Source organism: Podarcis cretensis, assembly GCF_951804945.1.
Source record: "Podarcis cretensis genome assembly, chromosome: 14".
Lineage (NCBI taxonomy): Eukaryota > Metazoa > Chordata > Lepidosauria > Squamata > Lacertidae > Podarcis > Podarcis cretensis.
Genome location: NC_137183.1, coordinates 21,663,090 through 21,685,119, shown reverse-complemented (window position 1 = coordinate 21,685,119; position 22,030 = coordinate 21,663,090). Strand labels below are relative to the sequence as shown.

At 46.5% G+C, this 22,030-nt stretch overlaps 1 protein-coding gene across 1 annotated transcript in view; it reads right to left on the bottom strand.

Moving 5' to 3' along the window:
- Nucleotides 1-15,392, bottom strand: part of KLHL25 (kelch like family member 25) — a 32,568-nt gene extending 17,176 nt beyond the window's left edge. The window contains exon 1 of the mRNA XM_079954276.1: nt 15,204-15,392. The gene's annotated coding sequence lies outside the window, so the exon portion shown is untranslated. The remainder of the gene's footprint in view (nt 1-15,203) is intronic.
- Nucleotides 15,393-22,030: the final 6,638 nt, after the last annotated feature.

Genomic DNA, 22,030 nt, shown 5'->3' with positions numbered 1-22,030 from the left:
GTGTTCAAAGAACTTCACATGCTTTTCTAGTTGCAACCCTTACAACAGGTTTGGGGAATCTCGGGCCCAGGAGGCCAAATACGACCCTGAGAATTTTCTTCTGGTAACACCCCCTACACCCCTGTTTTATACTTTCCTTAAGTGGTGGGTTGCTCAGTCCCTGCTCCTGCCAACCTAGCAGTTTGAAAGCACGTCAAGTACAAATAGATAAATAGGTACCGCTCCGGCAAGAAGGTAAACGGTGTTTCCATGCGCTGCTCTGGTTTGCCAGAAGCGGCTTAGTCATGGGGGCCACGTGACCCGGAAGCTGTACACTGGCTCCCTCGGCCAATAAAGCGAGATGAGCGCCACAACCCCAGAGTCGGCCACGACTGGACCTAATGGTCAGGGGTCCCTTTACCTTTTAAGTGGTTGGAATGTGTCCTTGAACTCTGACAATGCCTCTTCCTTGCATGAATATAAGGTAAGTGTGGCTAGAAACTAGCCTATAGGCCAGTGGTGGTGAACCTATGGCACGCATGCCAGAGGGGGCAATCAGAGCCCTTTCTGTGGGCACATGCGCCATCACCCCAGCAGAGAGCCGGCAGAAGGCAAGGGCGATGTGTTGAGTCCTCAGCTCAACTTGGGCAGTCAAGCAGCCACCTTTCTCCTGCTGCTGCTGCTGCGAGATTGAGGCTTTACACACCCTCTGGCTGGGGCCAATGGGAGGCGCTGGGCAGGGTGCATCACGTAGGAGTTGGCAGGAGAGGATGGCATTGCTGGTGAGCTTCAAGAAGCCACTTTGTTCCAGCACCAGGTAGCCAAGCAGGGCTACCTCCGCCCTGTCCTCATCACCCCTCACCTAGCACTGGGGCTCTGGGCCCCACCAGCCTCGCCACGCCATGATCGCCTCTCACTTACTGGCGTGCTTCTTCACTGAGCTCAACCACAGCCAAGTGCAGTGGGTGAGGGTGCGCCCTGGGCCACGCCGGACACCCTGCGTAGGGGCTAGTCCGGGGCTGGGCAAGGGATCAGGGAAAACACTGTTGGAATTTATTTTCTCTAAAATCTGCCCCGGGTGCTGCAGAAACAAATATTTTATCCTATCAGTGAAGATGAGTATCTCATAGAGAAGATAAACCCGGTCTCGTGGTGGTGATGTCAAAACATATTAACTACACTTAACCTTCATGAAGGCAAACAAGGGTGCTGAGAATGGGTAATTGTTGGGTTAATGAACGGCAAAAAGATTTATATGCATCTTCTCTTTCAATGCAAACACTGAGAGAGCTTGCCTAGACTTCACACAAATTCCCCAGATACAATGCAATGCAATATGGTGACCAGGTACTTCTTTCTTAAGGGCTAAATAGGAGTCAGCTAGACGCAGGTGGCGCTGTGGGTTAAAGCCTCAGCGCCTAGGACTTGCCGATTGAAAGGTCGGCGGTTCGAATCCCTGCGGCGGGGTGCGCTCCCGCTGCTCGGTCCCAGCGCCTGCCAACCTAGCAGTTCGAAAGCACCTCCGGGTGCAAGTAGATAAATAGGGACCGCTTACCAGCGGGAAGGTAAACGGCGTTTCCGTGTGCGGCTCTGGCTCGCCAGAGCAGCGATGTCACGCTGGCCACGTGACCCGGAAGTGTCTCCGGACAGCACTGGCCCCTGGCCTCTTAAGTGAGATGGGTGCACAACCCCAGAGTCTGTCAAGACTGGCCCGTACGGGCAGGGGTACCTTTACCTTTTTACTGCAGATTATGCACCAATTCAGGTTAAATTGCCTTGTTGGCACTTTGTGATAAATAAGTGGGTTTGGGCAGTCGGTCTCTAAAAGGTTCACCATCACTGCTATTGGGCAAAGATAATTTTTGCATCAATTGCTCCACCCTCTTTTGCCTCTGGCCCCTCTCACCACTCATGTGGCCCCTGGAAGGCTGCCGCAGAAGGGAATGTGACCCTGCAGGTGGAAGAGGCTCCCCAACCTTGCCTTACGATAACCAAGGGCCTTACAGATGTTTTGGACAACTCTCAGCATCCCTAGTTAGAAGATGGGAGGCCAGAGGGCTGAGAGGAACAGGCTTGCCTAAGGATTCCTAGTGAGCTCATGGCAGAGGCAGAATTCAAAGTAGGGTCTTCGCGATCCACAGCTCAGTCTTTTGGCCATCGTGGTACACCAGCTCTCTGGTGTGCCACATGTTCTTCATTTTTAAGGGTGCTGATGTTATGCAAATATCAACCCTGCTAGACTTTCCTGGAAATCAGGGCATTCTGAGCTTCATATATGTGCCCAATTTCAGTTTTGTGGGTAGGGTGAAATAGGGTTAGGCAAAGACGTCGATTTCAGTTTCTCATTTTTCTGAATCTTAAATTCAGTTCTCCATATCCATATGAGATTTTTTTAAAAAAGAACTTCCAAAAATTCATAATCATTGTAATTTCTCCTAATATACACGTTTGTATGCAATTTCCTCTAATATGCTGCACTTTTATACACTAGTGTATATTTTTGTACACTTTACTTGGCTGGAGATTGGCACTGAAAAGGTCAGAGACCTGCAAATTTCAAAAGACAGCCCTGTTTCAGTTCACATACTGTTTCAGAAAGTGTGGATTAGGTCAAATTTTCCTTCAAACGTGAATTGAATTTCTCCCCCATCTATGCTGTGGAATAGCCGTGATCATTTTGAGGAGTAGGAGTAAATCTCTCTATGTATAATATAAACCTCTGTCTTTATAATGCAGCATAAGAACAATTGGCACCTCTGCGACATCCAAAGGTCATTGATACACCCAGCCTCCAGCTGGACATTCCCACTTGCTCCATCCCACGGAGGACCAGAGCCTTTAAAGAGGGAATCTTTAGTCAGAAACCAAATCATCTTCCTCTAGGCCTTTCTTGCAGCAACACATTTCCCCACTGGCCACTGCAGCTGGTTGGGCCTAAACAGATGTTTGTTGCTAATTACACCCTCCCAGTAAACATTTAGAAAGGGAGGAGTAAAAATAGCAACTTATACTTAGCACGAAAACAGGGAACTGATGGTGGCAAAACTCCCAGAAGCTGCCAAAAATGGTTTTGAAAGAAGCATCCCATCCCATTTACAAAAAAAGATATTATACCTTTATAGGCAGGGGCTGCCAATTAATTTTAGGTAGGGAATGTCCTCAGTTCCGCAAGGCTAATGCAAGACAACCAGAGAAGAGAGGGTGGCGCTCCCTTGGCCAATGCTCTCCGAAAAGGCCGTCCTGGCGTACCCTTAGCAGCAAAGGGTGTTCCCCCCGTTTATATTTTAAGAAGCACAAGTTTGGGTGTAGCCAACCTCGCCTTCAGTCTGAGCAGCTTCCTTGGGCTCAAATGAATGCACTTTGTTAAGCTCTTTAAGGATTGTAGCCAAAGCAATGATTTAGGTAGTCTTATGGAACGAAGATTAAGGGACGCGGGTGGTGCTGCGGTCTAAACCACAGAGCCTAGGGCTTGCCGATCAGAAGGTCGGCGGTTCGAATCCCCGCGACGGGGTGAGCTCCCGTTGCTTGGTCCCTGCTCCTGCCAACCTAGCAGTTTGAAAGCACCTCAAAGTGCAAGTAGATAAATAGTCGTCCGCGACTGGACCTAATGGTCAGGGGTACCTTTACCTTTATGGAAAGGAGAAAGAACCCCATTGAAAGAAGAATGGATATTGAAATTCATGAACTATGCTGAAATGGCAAGACTGATCGGGAAGATCAGATACCAAGAGGACAAGAATCTAAAAAAGAATGGATTACCGTATCTTTCGCCCTATAGGACACACTTTTTCCCCTCCAAAAATGAAGGGGAAATCTGGGTGCGTCCTATGGGGCGAATGCAGGCTTTCGCTGAAGCTTGGAGAGCGAGAGGGGTCGATGCGCACCGACCCCTCTCGCTCTCCAGGCTTCAGGAAGACATCCGCAGCCTAGGCAGCCCTGCGGCAGTTCCCACAGGGCTGTCTAGGCTGCGGATAGTAGCCTGCTTCCCGGAACGCCGGGCGCGCTGAAAGCAGAGCGCCCGGCGCTTCGGGAACACATCCGCAGCCTAGGCAGCCTTGTGGGAGTTCTCCGCAGGGCTCCCCATGCTGCGGATAGCAGCCTGCCACATGGCAGGCGGGGCGCCCTGAAGCAGAGCGCCCCGTGCGCCAGGCAGACATCCGCAGCGTGGGGAGCCCTGCAGGAGTTCCCCGCAGGGCTCCCCACGCTGCAGATAGCAGCCTGCCGCCTGAGGCAGACATCGGCCAGCCCCACAAGTTCGGGGGACAGCAGGGAGGCGCAGCGCCGTTCCTCGGCCTGGTTCGGTTTCCCAGACCTGCTATGGGGGGGGGGAATAAAGGGGGGGAAATTCCCTTTATTTTCCCCCAAAAAAACTAGGTGCGTCCTATGGGACGAAAAATACGGTATGTTTGTAGAATACATGAAGGAGCACTGTAAGCACCTAAAAACATTAGCAGGATTGGATTAGCACTTGTAATATAATTTGATAAAGGACATCAATGTGGAAAATTAATAGTTTGGATAAATGTATTTAGACGCAGAAACGAGAAGAGATAAATATTGGAAACCAGGGAGAAGAGTGGGGTAAAGTCCAGGAGTTAGAAGAACCCCCATAAATATACTAGGATTGTTTGTGGTGTAATGCAAAGAATAATGTAAAAATCTTTTTAAAATAAAATTTATTTTAAAAAAAGATTTAGGTAGGCTTAGATACATTTTAGAGACTGCAGTTGCTGCAGGAGCTCCAGGGTACGAAATAGATGGTGCATTTTAGTTCAGGAGTGAGAAAGCTGTTTCAGCAAGAGGGCCACACTGCCTCATGGGCAACCTTCCAGGGGCCACTGCTGGGCAGGCACAGAGGTAAAAGCACATGAAGCAATGGATAGAACTCTTGTCTTTGTGTACTAGGTTACATTCCAACCATGCAAAAATCAGAGGTTGCTGTACACATCTCTCTCTATCCAGGCAAGAAAGAAAGAAGTGCTATCATAAGCTCAGAATACTTCCAGACAGGAAAAAGCACTCAAGGAAGCAAAGCTGCTGAAAAAGGGGGCTTGGAAAGAAAGGTGTGTGACCTTGGGAGAGTCCCAATGGTCCGAGAGACCAGAGGGGGCCACATTTGGACAACCGTCCCCAGCCTGAGATTCATGGAAACTATAACAAAGCATTTTCTGGCACCTTAAGCTTCCATGGGTTACGGACTAGAGTCCAATTCACTAGATGCAAGAGCATCTGATGAAGTACAGTCCACGAAACCTTGCACCATAATAAATGTCCCCCTCTCTAAGGTGCCAAAAGACCCTTTGTCCGTTGCACCGAAACACAAGTAATAATACCCCTCTGGAAATGGAAACAATAGTTGGGTGAGCACGTTCAAAACTCTTTAGAAGAGATCTGCACCCCTGAGCTGCGCTGCTGGGGATCCTCAGGGAGGGGAAATCTTTTTGAAGGTAACTTGTACATTAGTTAAGCCCAAAATGATCTGTCTTGCTTTTCCAACATACATTGAACCATGCAAGCTTCCAACCCAAGAAGCTTGTGTGTCGACTCTCAGAAACAAGCTTGTCCCCAAAGATAAAACATTACCCATTAGATTTGACTTCATTTATCAAGTACAAACACACTACTATTATCATTAGAGCTGGGAGACGGTGGAAGCAAAGAGGGAAACCTCAATTCTGTAAGCAGAAATGCTTTCTCATGTGTGTGCAAATGAGGCATGTATTTGTACCTCTAGGGACTTTCTTTTCAAAGTTTGCTCTATTGTTGATTCAAAGTCAGGAACACTGTGCTGAAGTCTTGCTGCAATGCAGCTCCAACGCTTTGATGCTTTCAGCTTACTGACCGTTGCAAATTGCCATTGTTTTTTCGGAGGCATTAACAATATCCAAGTCCTGTCTGGCCAATGTACTGAAATAGCCAGGAATATCTATTTCGAAAGTATGTATTTAAACTCTAGTTTTGCTCATCTAACAATCACCAGGTTTCTTTTAACTGCTGTTCTCTAGCGCAAGGAACCTCTTGGTTTTGTGTTTAAGTCTGGAGACAGATCTAAGATAACTGCTGGATTTTGTTTTCAAAACTAGGGCATCAGATGTTGTGTATTTCTTCATCCAGCACAAAGCCTGGCTATTGGTCCATCTCACTCAGTCCTGTACATTAGTTCCCAATGACAGTTCCCAATGACAGGCAGTGGCTCTCCAAGGTTTTAGACGAGGAGATTTATTTAATAGGTCCAGGTCTAGGAATTGGACCTGGGACCTTCTTCATGCAGAGGAGATGTTTTGACACTGAGCTACAATGATAACATGAAGCTGTGCTTGCTGAGGCTGATGGGAAATGTTGTCTAAAACAGCTGGAAGTCCCCAGCCCGGGAAAGGCTGGCCTATTCTAGTAAGCCTGCTACTTCTTCCTTAAGGCCAATTGCTTTAACACCAATGAGTGTCTCCCCACCCTCTGCTTCGCTTAACCCCCCTGCTGACAGAGAGTTCCGGATCTCAAAAGCTTAGAAGCACAGGAAGCAGCCTTATACCGATTCAGACCATTGATCCACCCCAAACCTGTATATTCCACAGTCAGCGGCTCTTCAAACTGACTACCAGCAGTTTTCAAACAGGAGTCTTTTCCTGCTCTTCCTAGAGATTCTGGGGATTGCACCTGAGACCTTTTGCATGCTAAGCAGATGCTCAGCCACTGAGCAATGGAGGCCTTGCTCTCTGTTCTCTGATATTTGCAGTGGTCTAATTAAAGACACTACCTTACTATGGAATTTCTCAGGGGGCCTTTGCTTTTGTGTGTTTCAAGAGGCTGAGAACAAGATCTTGGCGAAGCATGAAGTTGAAAGATACTCTTGATCGGAGAGGCACACAGCACTTAAAAGGTAAAGGTAAAGGTACCCCTGCCCGTACGGGCCAGTCTTGACAGACTCTGGGGTTGTGCGCCCATCTCACTTAAGAGGCCAGGGGCCAGCGCTGTCCAGAGACACTTCCGGGTCACGTGGCCAGCGTGACATCGCTGCTCTGGCCAGAGCCAGAGCCAGAGCCGCACACGGAAATGCTCTTTACCTTCCCGCTGGTAAGCGGTCCCTATTTATCTACTTGCACCCGGAGGTGCTTTCGAACTGCTAGGTTGGCAGGCGCTGGGACCGAGCAGCGGGAGCGCACCCCGCCGCAGGGATTCGAACCGCCGACCTTTCGATCGGCAAGCCCTAGGCGCTGAGGCTTTAACCCACAGCGCCACCTGCGTCCCTACACAGCACTTAGGCTATGCCAAAGGCAATGTTTGAAAATAACCAGGCGCCAGGTCTAAACCACAGAGCCTAGGTCTTGCCAAGCAGAAGGTCAGTGGTTCGAATCCTGTTGCTCGGTCCCTGCTCCTGCCAACCAAGCAGTTCGAAATCATGTCAAAGTGCAAGTAGATGAATAGGTACCGCTCCGGCAGGAAGGTGAACGGCGTTTCCATGCGCTGCTCTGGTTTCTCCAGAAGCGGCTCAGTCATGCTGGCCACATGACCCAGAAAAACCGTCTGCAGACAAACGTCAGCTCCCTTGGCCAGTAAAGCGAGATGAGTGCCGTAACCCCAGAGTCATCTGCAACTGGACTTAACTGTCAGGGGTCCTTTACCTTTACCTATCAACCACTTGTGACCAAGCAAAGATGCCTGGGTGACAGGATGGGGCCTGACATCTCCACCATCTGGGGATCATTGGATCTGGACTGTTTTCACAAACTAATACCCTGTCCTGTATAATTCTATAAGCTATATTTTACCTGCACAATCAGAATGAATTTCTGGAACCAAATTGTTTTTTCTGTGCAGCCTGAGCAGGAACAGCTACCGTTAAGAAAAAGAGGTCAGAATAGGCCAATATACCGTATATGTGGACTCTCACTGGATCAAGTGACTTTTCTTCTTTAAGTTCTCAAAGCTTTTAACCTAGTTCAAGGTCATCTGAACTTTAATTGAGAATCAATCAGAGTCAGTCCATCATCTGAAAAATAAGACTTTAGAGCCATCTTGCCCCAATTTTGGCAACTGTAACCTTGGTTTTAAGAGCCATTTGGTGCCTAGATTATATAGCTGAGTTTCTAACACTGGAATGGAAAAGGGTTTGTGCCACAATATGACTCTAGTGGTCCATAGGTTAGGAGGCCACAACACCATGCCCTCCCCCTATTTCACTCTGGCCTTTATGAACACCCTGCCTAATAAATCAAAGGCACCCATCTCCGCCTGTGGAATGAAGGGCAAAGGCAGGCTGGCCTTTGGCCGCCAAATCAGAATTTGAAGCCTCTGCAAGTTTGCAAAGAAGACAAGTTGCAAAGGCTCAGCATCCCGCAATGAGGCAAAAGGACTGCCCAGCATTGGCAGAAAGGGCTCCTTGGCCAGCCGAAGCACTGCTAATTGTCACTGTGGGGATGTAAACTTGATGAGGAAAGACGCATTGATGTGATTGTGGTTAAAAGTCAAGTCGGTGGTTGTGGGCTGATGCAACAAGTTGATGCCAAATGCTTCCTAGCAGGCAATCCAGCAGAACGGGGTCCTGTTAAGCAGCATTAGAGCAATTTAATTTACTGTTGGCAAGGGAAAGGAAGAAACGCAACTCTCCATAAACAAGCTTCAACATTTGCACTTCCAGTTCACCTGCCCTTTTCCTACAGTACATCCAGCCAGCAGATTGTCAAGCATCCCTGGCAACAGCTGGAGAGATGCAACCTAAATAAATGCAAGCCTCATCTATTTGGCTTGGGATTGTCCTCAACGACTCAGATCTCCTGTTGCTTGCTGCTTGTAGGCTTAAATTCTTGGCTGCTCCTGGTCTCTAATGATGTAAAAGTCTTCTGTATTCTACCCTCAGGCAATCTGGTGTGTGATGTGCAATGCTGCACCTTCCGAACCATAAGATTTTCAGCTTTTAATAAAATGCAAGGCGCTAGTCCTCAGGACTGAGGGGATGCATGAATCACAAGGGCTGCCAGTCATCTAAGAACTATGAAGATGTACATAGTTCCAACAAGTCATTTCCCCTGGAAGGCAGAAACACAGGTACTGTTGCTTACTCATGTGTATTTGCCTGCACATCCAGATTTTAGTCAGATGCTTAGATCTGGGCCTTTTCAGCTGTGGCACCCCATCTGTGGCACAATCTCCCAGGCAGCTGCTGCTTTGGTACCCTTCTCTATTCTGTAGTGTGTTTTTGCCATCGTGTGCCCTTACATTTCTCAGGCCTTTTAAAATACGGTTTTATTCTGCTGCTCTTACACTGCTTTAGAGCTTTTGCAGTTTTCACAAGTCAGTTTTATTGTTCCATTAGAAAAAAAGGACACAACAGACATTCTCTGCAAGCTGCCTTCTTCAGGAATACTGACAGGGAAGATTCACCTCTTTTAAGTTAGTAGATAAAGCAACAGATATGGATAAAACAGAGACACATGTCTACATTGTACTCAGGCTGCAGAACGAAATATTTTAGGCCCAAAATCTTACTCAACTTGGCACAGAGGCTAGATTTTCAAGCACAGAGTTTATATCGTTCTGCGGCACGTCCTTAACTGTAGCCTGTCCACACATTTAACCTGGTCCTGTCTATCTTGTTCCACTTGCTCCCAACTCTGATGGTTGCTTAAGAAGTTGATGAACCAGCAAATTGCTTTGGAATTATGGAGATGAGGCTCACAGTTTGTGCTTTAACTAGATCAAAGGAAGCACACTGGTGGAGAGAAGGGAGCTTTTTAGCCAGGGTGGCCCTGGTTCAGACCTCATCTCAGGCATGAATCCTTGGACTGCCTCCAGAAATTGATAGCAGGTCTCATGCTCAACCTCCCCCCCCCCCCGGTGATTTCAGAGTCATAATGCTCGCTACCTTACAGGATCATTGTAGGGATAACTGAAAAACTATAGCCAAGTGTTAAAAACGCAGCAGTTTCAGTAATACATGCTAATCACAATTTCTTTTTTAAACAACAACAACAACCAGTGGCGTAGCGTGGGTTGTCAGCACCCGGGGCAAGGCAAGTAATTTGCGCCCCCTAACCCATGGATTTGCGCCCCCTAACCCCCAGATGTTGCGCGCCCCCCCTGCACCCCCACGCTACGCCACTGACAACAACCTTTGTATCCCATCTTTCAGCTCATGAGCTCATTAGCATACATATCTCTCCATCCTCCTGCCAACACACCCATTTTATTTGATTTATTCAAAGCCGTTTATAATATTTTTAAAGATCTCTAAGCAGTATACAATAGAAAAGCAAAGACTGTCACTAAAATAGAAATGGAACACCAACCAAAAGAACTCCAACAAAGCAGCAGCATCTTATGTTTCATGGAAAGCCTGGACAAAGATAAGCTTTCACAAGACAGCTAATAGTTGTTGCCTCGTGTATGGCAGAGGGAAGGGCATGCCACAGACCAGGGGTAACAGCTGGAACTGGCCATTTCTGTGTCACTGCCCTATTATATTCTGTAGAGTGCTGTGCCACGAGTAGAATTTTCCCAGATGATCCAAGTCAGTGCTTCCCAAACTGGGGTCTCCAGCTGTTGTTGGACTACAACTCCCATCATCCCTAGCTAGCAGGATCAGTGGCCAGGGATGATGGGAGTTGAAGTCCAAAAGAAATTGGAGATCCAAGTTTGGGAAACACTGATCTAAGTGATCTTACAGGTCTATACAGGGGCAAGGAGTCTTTCAGGCAACCTGTTTCTGAATTGTTGAGGGCTTTATAGGGTACCTTAAGCATGGCCTGCTAGCTGATCATCAGCCACTGCAGTTCCTTCAGCGCAGGTTTAATATGCACATCCAGATGTTCCACTTGACAACCTGGCCACAACATCCTATCCAAGCTTCACCTTCCAGACCAATCCCAAGGGAAGCCCCACAAAGTGCATGCCTTTTATCCTCACATTAATTCTCTGTGGTACGTTAGGTAGATAGGTAGATAGGTAGATAGGTAGGTAGATAGATAGATAGATAGATAGATAGGGAAGGACTGCCCCAGGTTCAGCCAGTGAGATTCATGACCAAGTGGGGACCTGAACCCTCACCATTACAACACACTCTTAGTGTGGAGACAATGAAATGTACATGCGCTTATGTACAGAGTTTACGGCTGGATGTTCCGAGCCCATGCACACAAGGTTTGTTCCCACGACCAACTAAGTGTGTGTAGTTTGGGGCTGGCATTTGCCACTATGATCCCCTTTCCCTCTCTATATGGGTTCCGTTTATCCAGATTAGTGTTGTTTGTGAAACCATTCCAGGCTGGCTTCAGGTCTGGTCATGGCACTGAAACTACCTTGGTCACCCTGGTTGATGACATTTATCAGGGGGGAGGGGGGAGAAGTGTGACCCTGCTCACCCTCCGTGATCTCTTGGTGGATTTTGATACTGTTTACCACAGTATCCCAGTTTTTGGATTCTACATGCTCTAATGGTGGAGATTGATACCGATGAACCAGACGAATAGCGATATGATCAATGGCTTGACAACATGACAATATTAGCAACATGTGGACAAACTGCTTATGGATGAAGACTTTCACTAGATAAATATAATGATACAGTGGTGCCTCGCAAGACAAAAAGAATCCGTTCCGCGAGTCTCTTCGTCTTGTGGTTTTTTTGTCTTGCGAAGCAAGCCCATTAGCGGCTTAGCGCTATTAGCGGCTTAGCGGATCAGCTGATAAGCAGCTTAGCGGCTTAGCGGATCAGCTGTTAAGCGGCTTAGTGGATCAGCTGTTAAGCGGCTTAGCGGATCAGCTGATAAGCGGCTTAGCGGCTTAGAAAAAGGGGGGGAGGGGAAAAAAACGCAGGAACTCGCAAGACATTTTCGTCTTGCGAAGCAAGCCCATAGGAAATTTGTTTTGCGAAGCACCTCCAAAACGGAAAACCCTTTCGTCTAGCGGGTTTTCCGTCTTTTGAGGCATTCGTCTTGTGGGCACCACTGTATTTGGAATGAGTTTATACAGAATATATTAGGTGGGTTTTTTATATATGTATTAAATGTATTAAGATAATAAGTTATAAACATCTTTATACTAATGTATGGTAATGTAACTGACTTCCCCCTTCTTCATTCTCACACTTTTCCCCCTCTTTTTGGTCACTATGTTTTTATAAATGAAAATCTTCTAATAAAATATAAATCACAGAAAGTCATCATGGGATCTCGTTTGTATCCAGAGGTACCACTGTATTGTGTAAACCACCCTGGGACCATTCCTGCTCAGCCAAGAAACTAACAGTGTGACCTTGGGTCAGTCACAGTCTTTCAACCTAACCCTACCTCGCAGGGTTGTTATGAGGAGAAAATGAGGAGGAAGAGATTCATGTATGCCACCTTGTGCTACTTGGAGAAAAGGTGGCATATTAATATGATATACCTAGACAGCATCTTAAAAAGCAGAGACATCACCTTGCCGACAAAGGTCCTTATAGTTAAAGCTATGGTTTTCCCAGTAGTGATGTATGGAAGTGAGAGCTGGACCATAAAGAAGGCTGATCGCTGAAGAATTGATGCTTTTGAATTATGGTGCTGGAGGAGACTCTTGAGAGTTCCATGGACTGCAAGAAGATCAAACCTCTCCATTCTTAAGGAAATCAACCCTGAATGCTCACTGGAAGAATAGATCATGAAGCTGAGGCTCCAATACTTTGGCCACCTCATGAGAAGAGAAGACTCCCTGGAAAAGACCCTGATGTTGGGAAAGATTGAGGGCACAAGGAGAAGGGGACAACAGAGGACAAGATGGTTGGACAGTGTTCTCGAAGCTCCTAACATGAGTTTGACCAAACTGCGGTAGGCAGTGGAAGACAGGAGTGCCTGGCGTGCTCTGGTCCATGGGGTCACGAAAAGTTGGACACGACTAAACAACTAAGCAACAACAACAAACAAACAAAAATAGGAGGAAGAAGCTGACATCTCATGCCATCTCCTAGTCTGGTGATAAGTGGGAAGGGAGGCAGACTGAGGTTGGTGGGGCAGTGCTCCATTGACCCTAAGGGACTAGACCCCACTGCTTATAGGCTGCCTCCAGGATTGTAAGCAGTAAGCCCCAGTGTTAGGCACACTACTGTAAACAGGATAGGCCTTTGGTCAGATCCAGCGAGACTTGTAGGTTATTAACTGGCAATGATTCTCCAAGGTTTCAAATGTGGTTTTTGTTTTGTTTTCTTTGCCACTTCTTCTGCAAGAGGTGCTTTCTTATAAACTGGGGGTGTGTCAGAATCTGAACCTGGGCCCATCCCAACACGAGCTGCAGCACTGTGCTGGAGACAGGAGGGGATTACTGCAATGCATTGTGCACAAGGATATCCTTTTTTAAAAAAATGTTTGGAAACATCCACTGGTGAAAAATGTAAGAGCCCTACAGAGGCCTCTGCATGATTCTGCTCTCGTGAGATCTCAGTGGACCCCGAAGCCACCACAGCCTCTTCTCCTCCCTTGCAGAGGCATCAAGGGGTGCCTGCCCGCCCAAGTGCCCCTTGGATTCTGCTGCCTGAGGCAGCGGCCTCCGTCTGCCTCATGGAGGGGACACCATTCACCAGTGAAATTTCAGACCTAAGTTAGTCATGTTCTTTAACATAAAAAATAAACTATATTGGAAAATGTACTGTTGGAAAATAAATCAAGATAGCAGGGATAAAGGAAAATTCCTGATGTGAAGGATGAAGTATGTAAAAAAACAACAACCATAGTCTAAATAGCAAGCAATTCAAACTAAATTAGCCTGAATCAGGTGGTTCTGCATACAATGGCACACAACACACACACACAAAGGTTCTGTGGGTGTCACTTTCCAGACAATCATTCTTTTTTTACTAGCATGCATGCCCTCCAAAGCAAGATCCATTGTTTGCTGCTGAATATGATTATAAACGGCTTGGCTAAGTACTGCAGGAAATGGGGGCTTTTTGCAGTAAACAGCACCCTGTGACCCAAATATCACTTTCAGTGTATTTCTAGCTATATGCAATTAATGAACAAACACATCCAGTTAGCTAAGCTTCCAGCACTCTCTTAGTCTCACACACAATCGTCTGATATAGGTCACACAATATATTCTTTTATCCCCCACCTACATGCATGTGTGTGTGTTTTGATATATATATATATTATCTCAGAAGAATTTGGTCAACAAAAAATAATGGTGATCGTGGATTTTAAAGCTGTGTCTTAGCTCAGCAGACAAAAACGACATCATTCCAGAGTGTCATATACCAGCATCAGCAGGGAAGCTAGGTATTTAGTGTAGGGAAGCAGCAATCCGTGACCCTAATTAAGGTCTCCCTGGGCGTTCAAATGCACTCAAGAGAGCAGAAAAGGGTTCTGGAAATAATTATGTTGCAGTCCACATCACCTTCTAAAAGCTGTTCTGTAAAGTCTCCCTCCTCTCAAAACCACAGACACACATTAAAAGACACTCATATACAGCACGCATCCGTCCACAATAACCCCACATTGACTTTCGGAGTTTATTTTAAAACAACTAGCTCAAGAAAAAAGATGGGTGTTAATTCAACAACAAAAAAGCTCACATCCCATACTGCGAACCGTAGGCTTGTCCTGGTATTAGCCTAACCTCATATGCCATCATATAACTACGTAGTAAACAAAGGAGTTCATGTTTTTAACCCGAATCCGCAAGAAAACGTTTCCCTTCCAACACCATGACTATATATTAAAAAAGATGTCAATGTTTTTAAGCTGGCATTCATTTTAAAAAAATGTTTGCAGGCCAAAAGGTTTTGCATCAAAAGATAAAATAATCGGGATGGGGGTGAGAATAGAACCCACCTCTAGTTTTGAAACTCAGACAGCAATACTGATTTTGGACGCGTTGCGGGTTGTTTTTTTCAGTCAGGGTTTTTGCACCTCCTGAACGCGCTCTCTCTCTCTTTCTCGCCCTCCCTGCCTTTCTGGTTATTTCCAGCATTATTTGCAAATTGCTTAAACCCTGCTCGCAAAACCCTGGCAGGCAGCAACTAGCAGAGCCCTCTCTCCGAACCCCTGACCTCTCGCGCGGGCTCGTCGGAGCTGGATTGTCCAGGCTGGGCTCAAAAGCAACCTGCTCAGAGGTAACAGCAGTGCCCCCACTTGGATCTCGTTTGCATCCAGATCATCGCAACTTCTCCAGTACCGACTCTTCCCTCCGGTGTGACGCCTCTTCGCCCCCAAGAAGGATGCTTCCTAAATGAGCGCCTATCAAAAGTCCAGTACAGTACTCACCTTCAAGATCTCTCCAGGATGATGGTTCACTTTGCAGATCACAGTAGATTCCCCCCGCTGATTAGCACTCATGCCCTCTCCCCCGCCACTTAAAAGTAACTCATTCACATGATACAGTGTAATGGGGGGGGGGGTGATCAAAGTAACTAGTTTCCCCAAACAGGAGGTGGAGGTTGCAGCCTACGGTGCAAGGCAGCCAATCAGAAGAAGGAGCATTGTGACGAGTGACCCGGCCGCACCAATCGATGCGTCTCCTGGGAGAGAAAAGGCGAGTGGCTCAGCGCTTTGATTCACCAATCAGATGGCGGGGAAAAGATTCTTGGGTGGAGCTGTAGGATTGGTCTGGAAGTCTCCAAAGGGGCGGGGGGAAAGAAAGGAGTACAGTACAGTACAGGCTGGTTGTTGTTGTTTTCATTAAAGGTACAGGCGCCTCTAAATTAGAATAAAATATTATCAATGCTGGTTAGAGGGTAACATAAATAGGGGCTTCTATCTTGAGACGGGGGATTTAAATGGCAACATCCCCTTTAAAAAGCAGGTTTTAATTGCGTATTTTTTATTGCATAATTCAACAGTTTTAGCCAATTTGTGCACATTTGCAATCAAAGCAACCCCTAAGCTTAGGTAACTGCATCGACTTGCATCAGTCTCATATTACACTTTTTTCTCTTTTCATCCCTTCCTTCTGTTTCCCACCCCTCACATTTTATTTGTTTGTTTATTTATTACATTTACATCTTGTCTTGCTTCGGAAGAGCCAGTGTGGTGTAGTGGTTAGGAGTGGTAGTCTCGTAATCTGGTGAACTGGGTTCGCTTCCCTGCAGCCGCTGGGTGACCTTGGGCTAGTCACCCCTTCTCCGAAGTCTGTCAGCCTCACTCACCTCACAGAGTGTTTGTTGTGGGGGAGGAAGGGAAAGGAGATTGTTGGCCTCTTTGAGACTCCCTAGGGTAGTGATAAAGCGGGATATCAAATCCAAACTACTATGTGGCATGCAAGGCTCCCTACACACTCCTCAATTCATCCTCAAAACAACCCTGTGCGGTAGGTTATTTTATTATTTATGTCATAAAATTCATACGCTGCTTGATTGTTTTTTTAAAAACACACACACAAGTTAAACTAATAAAGTTATCAATAAAAATATTACGAACAAAAATTTTAAACATTCAAAAATTAAAATCAACCATAAACTAAAAACAGATTAAAACACAAATCAATATTCTAAATAGTTGGCTAGACTATATAAGCTAGGCTGAGAGACAGCCCCAGTCCAATGTCATTCAATGTGTGCTTCATGGCTGAGTGAAGATTTGAACCCTGGACTCCCAGGTCCTTGTACAGTGCTCTAGCCACTATACCACACTGTCTCACAGACTGTCATATATCCTGACAATCCTTGTTTTGCCCTTGGCAAAAGTCCCTATTTTTCTGGCACTTGTCCCTGGTAGATTGCAGTGCTTCTATTTCCACTCTATTTCTGTGGGTAAAAAAGGTAAAGGGACCCCTGACCCTTAGGTCCAGTCGTGGCCGACTCTGGGGTTGCGGCGCTCATCTCATTTTATTGGCCGAGGGAGCCGGCGTACGGCTTCCGGGTCATGTGGCCAGCATGACTAAGCCGCTTCTGGCGAACCAGAGCAGCGCATGGAAATGCCGCTTACCTTCCTGCCGGAGCAGTACCTATTTATCTACTTTCACTTTGACGTACTTTCGAACTGCTAGGTTGGCAGGAGAAGGGACCGAGCAATGGGTGCTCACCCCTTCTCGGGGATTTGAACCGCCGACCTTCTGATCAGCAAGTCCTAGGCTCTGTGGTTTAACCCACAGCACCACCCGCGTCCCCTTATTCTGTGGGTGCCTTACTACAATTTTGTCAGAGTAAGTTGCTAGACATGTCATTGTTAGGGTCCTCTCCTTCTCTTATTATTATTTTTATTTATTCAACTCATACCCGGAGGTCTCGGGGCTGTTACTAGCATCGCCAGAAGTTCAAACTCTGAGCCAGCGGCAATTTCAGCATTAGATGGAGTTTATTTTTATACCTCACCTTTCAGGTTGCAAATCCTTCCAAGGTGGCTCGTGGCAAAATATGAAATAATAATGGTAATAAATATGGCTAAAAGCAATATCAAATACGATGCTGTTAATTGGCTGCCTACCCTTCCCTTTTCAGATAATTTCTGCCCAACTGCTCCAGTCTAGGAAAGATCCATCGAGGAACATAAATGCAGCGGTTGTTAATTCTGAGAGCAGATTCAGTGGGCTGCCCCTCAAACAAAACCCTTGCCTCAGCAAACTCTAGCTAACCCAGCCTGCCATCCACATCTATGGATAGGGGAAAATTTATAGCGGCTGTCTGCAGAGAAAGCCAACTAAGGAGATAGCTGCAAACCTTTCAGAAAAGAGCCTTGTCTCCAAAGGGGCTTTCTTGCCCCATGATGAGTAGATACACCCTGGTGCAGCTCTTGGACTTCAGCATCGCCGCCCCTTTTTTGCACCAGTAAGACAGAGCGCAGGATAATAAAGCCCATCAGATTCACTTAACAGTGAGCTGTTTGCTCTTTGCCATTTCCGAATGGCTTCCCCAGGCGGCATTGTTAGGACAAAAGATTGCCCAACAGCAATTTTAAGAAGCGTGGAGATGCTGATGAGACATTTTGCCCTGAGTGCCTATTTGCAGCTGTTCCCAGGACTGCGTTTGGAGTGCATAATTCTCAAGGGAGCAGCCTTGTCAGTTTGAAAAGCTGGCTTGCATTAGGGGCCAGTCAGTTTTCCTTCTAGGCGAAATGAAATGTCAATTATCCCTTCTCATCATGAGCAGCAACAAGAGCACCTGATGATGTGGCCATATACCACATTTCCCCTTACTTTTTAGGAGAGAAAAAGTGAGTCTTATAGAGCAAAAAATACGGTATGTTACAGAAGGTGTGGGGAACCTCTAGATATTGCTGGACTCCATCTCCAATCATCCCAGACCATTGGCTAGGCTGGCTGGGACTGGTGGCAGCTGGAAACCACAGCAATTTTAGAAGATCCTGCTGAATCAAGCCAGTGGTTCATCTAGTCCAGCATCCCATTCTCACAGCATCCCAACCAGATGACTGTGAGAAGCCTTCAAGCAGAACCTGAGCCCAAGAGCATTCTCCCCTCCTGTGGCCTCCAGCAACGGGTATTCAGAGGCATACTGCCTCCATCACTAGAGAAATCACATCACTATTAGGTTGAGTAGCCATTTATAGCCTTCTCCTCCATGAATTTGTCTAAACCTATTTTAAACCCATCCAAGTTGGTGGCCATCACTTCCTCCTGTGGGAGTGAGTTCCATAAGTTAACTATGCACTACATAAATAAGTACTTTCTTTTATCTGGAGGGCCCTGGCTTCTCCACTTCTGTATTAGAGCATTTTTGGAAGGAGCATCAACCTGACTGCTTTTGCCTGCTTCAGTAACCTTGCCAGTCCTGGTTGAGTCCTCCATTGAGGTAAGTTGACCTTCCTCAACCTGGTACCCTCCAGATGTTGTCACATGGTCATGGTGATGTCTTTCAGAATGTGAAATTCTCATCTACGATATTGCTAAAGAAGTAGCCCAGATGCATTTCTGTTTCTGCCCATTCCAGGAAACAGAACACCAAGATGGGGTTGTCATGAAATCTGTTCAGGATGTCATCAAAGAGAGTAGATAGCAAAAAGGCATCCAGGCCTTTGACTTGCATATTGTTACGGGCCACTCCAATCTCTGCCGAATGGTGAGAGATTCCAGGGGTCTTCCTTTAGAAAAACAAGGCACAGCGGAGACCGTAGTGTCTTTAAGATATATGGTTTTATTTACACATATATACATCTGAGCCTTGGTGGAGGGAATGCAGAACAGTACACCCCAAGTTTGTCTCATGTTGCTTCTCCCATAGCTTCAGCAAGCTCTGGTCCAGAGCAGAAGCCAGCTCCCCAGTCTCTGGGTGCAGCCTCTCCCAGGCAGCCCGCATGGAGTTCTGCCCCGCACTCGCTTCTCACTCTTTCCAAAAACCACATGCAGAAGGGCACTTTCCCCTTGTGGTGACATCATGCCCCTTGTTCCCTTGGCAACCTGCCCCTCCCAACTCTTTTGTCTCTGTCCACTACTCAGGGCCAGGGAACAACAATATTTGCTTTGTCAGTCATTCTTAATGGCCCATTACTCTGCTCTCTTTGTTTCTTAATGGCACCTCTATCACGCGATCTCCTGACCAGGGAAACCGGTGTAGCCTGTATTTTTACACTGCACCCAGCATCTTCTCTTAATACTCCAGATATTAGCTAAATTCTAACATTTACTAAATTCAACAGTTTAAGGGGATCTGCCCTCCCTTCAACTCATAACATCACCCTGTGAGCATTCAAATACAGTGGTACCTCGGGTTACATACACTTCAGGTTACATACACTTCAGGTTACAGACTCCACTAACCCAGAAATAGTACCTCGGGTTAAGAACTTTGCTTCAGGATGAGAACAGAAATCGTGCTCCAGTGGTGCGGCGGCAGCAGGAGGCCCCATTAGCTAAGGTGGTGCTTCAGGTTATGAACAGTTTCAGGTTAAGAACATACCTCTGGAATGAATTAAGTACTTAACCCGAGGTACCACTGTACTGGAACAATGGGCCTCCCCAGCCTTGACCTTGCCGCCTTGCCCCTGCACTGTCCAGGTTAGTGGCAGTGATGCTGGTGTTGAGAGGACAGCTCCACCCCACTGCCTCACCACCTCAGGACAAAGGCGGACACCACAAAGCACTGAGTTGCCAACTTTAAATGGCATTTCTCCTCCGCCTCCATGGCTGCAAGCACATTGCCATTAAATATAGAACCAGGAGCACACTTTCACATGCAAAATGACTGAGAAGGCACAACAGATGGCACTGGAGATGGAAATCTGCATCTGCTCTCTGTAAGAGCTGCTAATGGGGAACTAATTAGGCATTCACAAGGAGTGTTCCCCCTTGACTTTGGGACAATGGCCATGTTTATATGACGGGGGGGGGGGGGGGAGAGCCTCTAAGGAGGATGTTGAAAGTAATCAAAGATTGACATTGTGTTTGGGCCAAATCACACTGATAGCTTAAGACTAGCAACTGCATTGCTTTGAAATGCATCCAGTCTTCCCACGCAATACAAATGAGGTTTATTTTATTCTTTGGGGTGGGGGCAGCAAGAGGGTAGCCCGCTTCCAAGGGAAAGATTTTAGCATAATCATTCCCTCTGCGGTGGAAAACAGCCTCCATTCTTCTACAGACACTTCTCCCTTTCTGATATCAGTTCCAGATAAATTACTTAAATTAAGGCTTCATCCACACAACAGTTTATTCCATTTCCCTGATGTTTCCCTGTTAATTTCAACATTATATTTGAGCTTTTGCATGGTGTAAGAGCCACTTTTGGAAATCTAGTGGGATACGGTGGAAGTTTAGCACTTATTTCTGTGTTGCTAGCTTCCAGGGAAAAAATTAAATCTGTTTGCAGCCCCCTTAACCCAGAACATCATGGGACTTAAGTGATAAAAGGGGCAGTATGTCAACATACAGTTATTTCCTGCCATTTTCATGGGTGAATCACGGGGCAACAGAAGTAGGCATGTGCGGTAAGGGAATGGAAGTAGTGAGATTCTAAGACCAGGGGTAGCTAACCTGCAGCCTTTCAGGTGTTGTTACGACCGCAACTCCAGCCAGCATGGCTAATCATCAAGGAAGATGAAAAGTGCTGCCCGACAATATCTGGAGAGCCAGCGGATACAGTAGTTGCAACCTTGATCTTATGTGATCAGGTTTTATGTTGTTGTATTTTTTAAAGGCTGTGGAGGGAAAATATATTTATTGCATCTTGCTTTTCTGTCAGCTGGCCCTAAATCAAAAGAACCAGTCAGGGTGGACTGCTGGCAACTCTTACTTTGATGAATTTATTTGTGTACTTCTGCAGCTCATACCTTTAGGGGGATTTCCCTTTTGCTACATGATGAAGGAATTCTTATTTACTGGAGAGAGCTCTCTAGTGAAGGGAAAAAAACCCTCAGCTTTACAAATGCATATATGCAAACAAACACTCTGGAACATTAATAAAACAAAACCTCATCAATCTTTGAGGCAGAACATCCTACTGAAAGTTGCTCCAATGTTACTCAACCTTGCAGAGCAATTCCATATGTGCCTACTCAGAAGTAAGCCAGAGTTCAATGGGGCTTACTCCCAAGTAAGTGGTGCAGGGTTGCAGTCTAGGGCATCTTCCAATGGAAAGACTGGGTTGTCATATATCAAACTGTGAAAATCAGGACAGAAAAGTTGGGCTTTTTTGAGGCCTAAATTGTTGAGCTTTTTAAAGTTTTGCCCAAAGTTTTTTGCCCAAAAAATGAAGTTTCGGAGCTATTTTTTAAAGAAAATCAGCAAAACCGACACTACCGACAGGGTTTGCCATACGTCTGGATATTTCCAGACGATTTCTGCCTGGACACTGCTTCCAACTGTGGTATTCCGGACATGTCCAGGAAATTCTGGATACAGTGGTACCTCCTGTTGCACAAGGGATCCATTTCAGAACTCCGGTCGGATCCCAAGGAATTTGTAACTGGAGGTGCCGCTTCTGCACATGCGCGCGGCGCCTAAAGCACTTCTGTGCATGTGTGTGTGGCGAAACCTGGAAATATACTTTCGGGTTTGCCGTGTTTACATCCTGAAGGATACGCAACCAGAGGTGTGCGTATCCAGAGGTACCATTGTATATGGTTCAATCCCTGGTATTTCCTGGTAAGACTGGAAGAGACTCCTGTCTGAAAGCCTGGATAGCTTCTGCCAGTCAGTGCAGACA